We start from the raw sequence: 8,059 nt of genomic DNA on the forward strand, positions 1-8,059 counted from the left end.
TGAGGCAGCTTGGTGATTGAGCATCTTTAATCACTTTTGTACTTTTGTCTCAGGGGTGGGAAGATTACTGGAGAGTCACAGTCCATGTTGGTAAAGAGGTTGCTCGCTAAATGGCCATTTCCCCTTGTTCTGGGCAAACCTGGGGTAGGTAATGCCTGGTAAGAAAAAGGTTGGCTCAGTAATTTCTGTTGCCTCAGAGTCAGTCTCCACATAGTTTTTGATATGACCACCATGTGGTCCTGCCTGAGGTTTTGGTTCTATTAGGAGTGCTTTTGTTGACTTGTGGAGATCATGGATGAGCCACCTATTATCAGGAAGGCCATTTCCCTTTCTCAGTTCCTTTCAGGGTTTAGATGAAAACAGCACTGACTTCTACCCATATAAAAGAGAAATTGATCCAAATTTCCAGGTTTTCTTGTGTCTCTAGTCAATTTACACATTAGTATAGATTTTTTTTTGACAAAGGCCCTTGTTCCCATGTAAACAAGTGCTCCACACATTACCTCAAGGCTGTGCTAAATACCACCATATATCCAAAGTAAAATGATGTTTGAAGTAAGCCATACATCTTTGTTTCAAAAAAAAATTCATAAAAAGAATACGTGTAAACAGGGATTGAAGTTGATTCAGCAGAGAGAAAACTTGTCCACTGCCACCTATAATCCCATTTAGCAAGAAGTATGTGCACACAATATCACATAGATGGTAACAATGCAAAGGATGGCCAGAACCAGCATTATGAAGTCATAGACATAATAGATGTGAAAATGAAATACATTTCAATAAAGATAGAGCCAAAAGGTAAAATACTTCCCAGGCAAACAATAACTGCAGGCTACATAAAATATTTTTTCTCCAGTATAGGACAAGGCACAGCGTTGGCACAACAAAGGAAGTTGGGCTGACCTAACAAATTTCAGACAAGTATTATACCAATAAGATTTAGATTTTTGTTCCAAAAGGAATGGCTCTTGAAGCATGGTAATAAATAAATATAAAATTGAAGAAGGCCTGCAACACACTGAAGCTGGGATAAGGAATGCCCAAGTGAACATCTGTTTTATCCATCTCCTTTCTCCTTGTCTAGCATACAGACTTCCTCCAAAATAATCATTCATTGGTGATGTAGCAGCATAGAAAAATATATAAATCTTCTATCATTGCAATAATAATAACAATGAGAAAAACAGGAAATATCTGAAATCCAGAACCAAGTAGAGAGGAAAATATTAGCTGGTGTCTTGATGATCTAAATACATCTCCATGCACCTGTTTCTATCCATATCCATCTCCTAAGTCTATCCATGTCAGCCATTTCTTCATTACTGAACCAGACATAATCTTTCCTTAAGTTCTCATTAAAATCATTGAAACTAAGCCTATCAAGAAGATCACCATCCTGAAGGAGTTGAAAATTAAAAACCAATGAATCCCCTGTTGAAAAAAGGATGGATCACAAGATATTTGTGCAATCGTTCTTCAAATTTTACATCTGAATTTTTCCATTTTACCAAATATGACATCTGTATTTTGGTATTGGGAACAGTTTCACATTTCCTCCAACAATTAAATTTTCATTAAAATCTATTTCAAGCTTTTTGTAGGTCCAAAGATAACAAACTTCTACATTTTCATCTGCTTCACCAATAATACCCCATATTGCTAAATCAACTATGTACATCTGGTACCAGTAGTGAATTTTGATAGCATAAACAAAGGCATCTCTTTTCTTTATCAAAATCAATTTCACAGTAACTGGCTGGCATCACATCATCTTTAAATTTAATATCTAGACCACTAAATTCCATTTCAACTCCTTGAAATGTTTCTCCTAGAGCTTCATGGTAATGACTGTTACTTTTTTTGACCCCACACAGATTAGAAGTGAAAAGTACTTATATGTTTCGAGGCAATTTTGGAAGGGTCCAGCAGTTTTCATCCATAAGACAACTTCTTCTGTATCTTGAAACTGACTTTCCTGCCTTGCTCCAGTTCACCATTCTGAAAACCATCCAGTCCTAAGTGAAAGCCACTCCTAGAATCCTTAACATCCAATCTTGAATGTGAAAATGCAATTAAACCACCGATCAACTTTAGACCAAATGCAAGAGATTGTTTTGGGGCCAGGCCTTCCACTGGGAAACTGGAGACTTTAAGGTCAGAAGGGGCCTAAAAGACTACCAGATGGAGCCTCTGCTGGGAACATGTGTTGATGCTCCTCTGCCTGGGCCCTGGGCAGCAGCAGTGCAGCAGAAGCTGACAGGCCAGGAGCGCCCTTCAGAGGCCTCATCCTGAGCGCTCATGCCTGACTGGCCCATCAATTGCTCTGCCTCTGGTGCTTGTGCGGCAGTGATTCGCATCCACAGGGCACTGGCAGACTCAAGGCCTGGGCCCAGCCGCTCCGCTGATGCCCCTGCCTTAACAGCTCCTTTGCCACCCTCCTGATCCTGCCAGCCTCTCTCTCTGACTCAGCCACAACAGCATTGTGCAGATTTAAGTGAGTTTTTGAAAAATGCTTATCCCACCCCCAAAAGATAAAAAATTCATAGGGACAAGGATATCACTTGTTCTCAATTTGAATCTCCCACACACCAGGCATAGAGCTATATTTTTTGAAAGAATATATAAATAAATTTCTTTCAAATAGGTGAAATAAAAAGTAAATGAAGAACTAATGAGTTGAGTGGAGTCAAGGAAGTAATTTTAAGAATGCTGTAGAGGGAGGGGTTGACAAAAGACTGAAGACTGGACCATGCACCCTGATTGACGGCCTGTTGGATCCTAGTGCCCCACAGTGCCCAGGAGCTGATCAAGGATAGAAAGCATTCATCACAAGACCTGATGGGGAGTCTTTCCCTGATTGTGTAGTTGGCTGCGATCTATTAGCTTACTTTGGATTCTAGTTCCATACTGTGTATATAGTAATTGTGTGACAAGCCAGAGACGATCTGTCACACAATTACTATATGTGCAAAGACTGGTTTTCAGACTGGATGTTTTTCAGTATGTGCAAAGCATGTGAGCATTAAATAAAGGCTGTTTTCATTTCTTCAGCTCCCTGTGCAGTTCTTTAGCATAATAGAAGATAGATAAGGAAAGCAGACAAACAGACATTTTAAAGCAGATTTTCAGAGTGGTCATCAATATATCATTATTGTAATTCTTCAAAGTTCTTGGTGTTTTTTAATTGTATATCCATCAGGAACAAATCTAAGCTTATTTGTCTAAGGTAAGGAATTAAGGAATTTGTTTTTGCCTCTTATTCACTAAACTTTTTTAAAAGTCCTCAAGTTTTTAGAAAACATTTATTCATATGTCAGGCTTGATGTTGGGGTTACTAAGATAAAAAAAAATTGATTTTTATCCCCAGGAAGTTCATTGTACATTGGAAATAGAGATGCACAAACCATGCATTTCTTTACACTGTGATAAGTAATATAATAGAGGTATTCACACAACGTATAAAATTGCAAACAAAGGCTAGAGGCATTTTATTTAGCTTCAAAATTGACTTTGGCAAAGAAGATTTTGTAAGACAACTGTAAGAGTTTCTTTGTTTGAAGGAAAAGAAAATAGGAATCAGAGGGTGTGTGTGTGTGTGTGTGTGTGTGTGTGTGTGTGTGTGTTGCAGTGTCTTCATGGGGGGGTATAATTGGTATTTCAAGTGTGTTCAAAGCATGTGAAAATTCATTAAGATTTCATATAGCAGTTTCTCACTTTTCATTCTATATAGCATTTCTGTTTAGTAATCATTGATGAGATGCTGTGGCAGACAAACCGGGGCCATAATGACTCTTTATTCTAAGGATAACGTGAACCCACTGGATTTTATTCAGAATTGTTTCTTAGCTTTTCTTTTTCCTTTCCTCTTTCTTTCTTTACACCACATACTCTTGTTCAATATTCACAAAAAGAATATGGCCTCCTTTAAAAGATTTTGACAATTCTAAATAAACATTATAAAACAATTATGATTTCGTCGATAATATTTTCCCAGTTACTCTATGGTGAATGATTTATTTAATTAAAGATGTCACCCTCCTTTTACCATACCCCCCCCAACTCTTAGATGAAATTGTTATATGATTTCTTTGCAGTCACTGTGTTGAAAATAAAAGATTTAGGATCAGTGTGGTTAGTGGATAGATAATTTTCAAAATGAACTTAGGGGATCTGTTAGGAGTTTACTGTGTACTTCACGTAAAAATGATAAATGCCTGAATTGAAATAGTAGTGGTAAGAGCAGAGAGAGCAGGGTTGGTATGGGAGATACTTAAAGAGGTTGGATCAATAGGACTGGGTCAAAGTTTGAATGTGGGTTGGAAAAGATATAAATGTTCAAGTTGACTGCCCAGGTTCTGACTCAGCCTTTTGGGTAGAAGGTGACCATATTACAGTGTGTTGAAGGGTTAGGTTCAGAAATAAGATAGGAAAAATTCTGAGTGTACCTGGGAATCTGTTGATTTAGAGATGGATAATGTATAAAGTATATGGACATATTGACGGTAGCTCAAGAGAGAGATTTGAAGCTCATTGCTGAACAGACAGTAGTTGAAGTTATAGGATTGACTAAAATGTTCCAGGACAAAGTTAACTGGGATCATAAGAAGAAAATCCCATATTTACAGGGAGGAGGAAAAATAAAACCTGAAGGATACTAAACAGAATATCAGTGTAGTAGGAATTAAAGAAAATTATCAGAATCTTGGGAGATGATAGAGAAAATAATTTTAAGATTTTAAGATTATTCAAGAAGAAGGAGTCAATGTTAAAAGTGATTAAGAAGTCAAGTGGGTTAACCTCTACAATTGTCCATTTAATTTTGATGTTAAGAAAGCATAATGGCCATCATGAGGTGGCATTTTAATTTTTTTCTTTTAAAAAAGTGATTTCATTTAGAAAGAGAAAACAGAACGAAACCAAAAGTATACTGATCACAAAAACATCTACTTAATCTTCTAAATGTTACAAGACCAATTGATCATTTTTATGAAAAGGAAGAGAAATGGGTGTATTTTATTTGCCACTTCCATATCATTATTTCAGTAAATTGTTGATTTTAGTAAATCCATATTACTAAAAATGACAAAACTGCCTTCTCAAATCTCTTTTTTTTCAGGACATTAGCTGTATTTTCTTCATTATGTTAAGGTATAATTCAGAATGTTATTTTCTAACATATTATTAACAATTCTAGATTCATGTCACAGGGGTTATAGTTTGAAATTTTTCATCAAACTATTAATTCATTTTAAAGCAACAGCAACCAAAACTTGTAGCATCTCTTATGTGATTCACCAAATTAATCAGCAATTAAAAACATCAAGGAAAATGTATTCCCAGAGTGAGAATCTGCTCTTTGATTCAGGTCTTCAAGTTTAACTTCTAAGTATGGGAGACAACATATACAAAGTTCAAATCTGGTGTCAATGAAGACAGGAAAGAGGAAGAAACTATAAAGTTTCTCCTCTATTCCCTAACAATATCTGGTAAACAACAGGTCAACAAGTATTTCAAATTAATGTGAACACAAAGCTCAAAATAGCTTTGGCAATACAGGAGAGCAGAGAAACCACTCAACTGTATGCCAAGGACAAAAAATCAGATGAGAGGGTACAGGTGAAAAAACTGGCAGCAGGAGTAACATTTTGGGATGAGGAAGGAAAGAGATGCTTCCCTGGATTTGCCCACATTCTGAAGCAGGATTGTGTGAGTTATGCTTCCTAGATTTGTAGCATTTACAACATGCATGGCTAGTAACTCTGGAGATGTTAAATCAATTATGTATTTAATCCCAGGTCTCAATAAATTATTTCCTCAATAAATAATCTCTCCAATTAACTAAAGAAGATTCCAAGAATACATATCATTTCCTATGTGAGGGTATCCTTTGTGAATAAATACATGTCTTCTTATTTCTTTGGTCTCTGTTCACCCAAAGGGCAGAGACAAGACAGCTAAAATGGGATTTATTCTCTCAATAAATTTAGCATTAAGAGTCTTTAGCCTTCAGAACATCTACAGAGCAATGGAATTATCTAATTCATATTAGGAGGGACAGAAGATTGTGTCTCTCTAGAGTCAGAGAGGCACTCTAGATACTTCAGAAAATTATAAGCAGAGAACTTTCCAAAATCTCCTATGAAGCTATATCTGGTAAATGTAATTTACTTTCTAATTGACTTAAAATATTTTCAATTGGGAAATGAATTAGAATGTATATCTAAATATTTCAATAATCTAGCACAATGCATGAATTTAAGACTTGGAAAATCACAGCACATGTCAATATAAGCACATGGACACACACATGATTTGTATATTTCATTTAGGATATGACATAAGGAAATGCAAGATTAAATTCTGACATGGAAAATTGTCAAGTCTTCATGAAATTACATGCAGTTGAAGAGATTTAGAAAAGGCTTCATGTCTTACTTGATGTGCATAAATAATTTTTGAAAGAACTGCAAAAAGATACATTGTAAAAGAGGCAGAGCTCTAAAAAGTTTCTTAAACCAATGATAGCCAAAGGATGCCAACAAAGGAAAAGTATTTCGATTTCTGTGATCCTAAAAAACATCCTAGTTATTATTAGAAATAATAAAACATTATTTCATAAGATTGATTTCCAGTTTTCCAAATGTGAGAGCTGTTGGGAACAAATTAAAAAGCATTAGAAAGTGCATCAAAATCTCTGTTTGGAATGAATAAAATTGACACTAGAGATGTTGAGGCAGTTTCTTAGCTCGTGCTTGTGAAACCCTGGCCACATATGGCTGACTCCTTTCTGACATCCAGCTCCTATCTATTATTCAACCAGATTCATAGGTTGTATGCTAGCTAGAAAATAACCCTTCCCTTGTTCCACTTAACCAAAATCTTACATGTTTTCAGGTTGTTTCTGAAATGTCACCTGCTTCATAAAGCCTTTTCTAAATCTCTTCAACTGAACGTAATCTCTCCTTCCACTGCCCTTGTAAAGAATCTCACTCCTCACCTTGTGACATCCATTTGTATTATTGCCCACACTCTTTTTCAACTTCCTAGAAGGAACACAGTTTCTTGTTGAGATATGTATTCTTTGTCCCCTTAGACCAACATCAGATAGATGGATAAACAGACAACTGATGCTCAAATATTATTTTTAATTCAATTAAATTACAGAGAGGAAAAGCAGGCAGGTATAAAAGGATTTTAAAGAACAGACAGAAGACACTTTGGCCAAAATGTTGTTTATCAGAAGTGTGCAAATGGGCCTAAATAGAAGGTATCCTGCCAGTCTATGGATGGACGAATTCTCTTTTGTCCACACATGTTTTTAATTTTTCACTCTTATCACCATGGCTTGTTTATTATATTTGTGTCTTACTCACTTGCTTCCTACAGTTGATTTTCACCATGGTCATGTGCCAGTTGGCTAGAGCATGAAATGTTTCTTTGTGGAAGTCAAAAGTGGTACAATTACAAGGTCATCTTATCTCTGCACTTTTAATCAACCATTTAATTCATCCTGATATTTGACTTTTGTGTACTTCCAACTCATGAACATAATTTTACTTCTGACTTTAGATCCCATTTTAGAAATGTCAGCTCTGAGTTTTGAGTATTATTCTTCTTGGCTCTCCTCACTCTGACTCTTACAACCTTGGCATCCTCCTTTGTAAGATCATTTTAAGCATTTTTTATTGGATTAAATGTAAAGAAGAGCCAGGGCATGGTATAGAAGACAGTATTTGTGATTGCTTTTCAGTATTACTTAAGTTTTGAATTTTTTTTGTCATCTAGCTCTTCCCCTTTAGTTTGTCAGATGGCTATTTCTGTGCTAAGTGGTTCTGAAGTCTTTGTTAGGGACAGTTCTGTTTCTATAATGATCCCTTAAATCAAGTGCAATATAGAACATTCAAAGATGTGATTTTATCTTATTCAATTACTCATTCACTCCAAATTCCAATATACAGTATATAAGTAAAACTTCACAGAATTAGTTAAAAGTCTTTAAGTGATTAATTTCAAAGTACATGTAAATTTATTTCCGTGGAATATCAAGATTAAAAAG

General features: G+C 35.7%; 1 pseudogene; it reads right to left on the bottom strand.

The window, feature by feature from the left end:
* Positions 1-423: 423 nt before the first annotated feature.
* LOC144369801 (transmembrane 9 superfamily member 3-like) lies at positions 424-2,290 on the bottom strand (annotated as a pseudogene).
* Between the last annotated feature and the right edge of the window lie 5,769 nt (positions 2,291-8,059).

Source organism: Ictidomys tridecemlineatus, chromosome 2 (assembly GCF_052094955.1).
Source record: "Ictidomys tridecemlineatus isolate mIctTri1 chromosome 2, mIctTri1.hap1, whole genome shotgun sequence".
Classification (NCBI taxonomy): Eukaryota; Metazoa; Chordata; class Mammalia; order Rodentia; family Sciuridae; genus Ictidomys; species Ictidomys tridecemlineatus.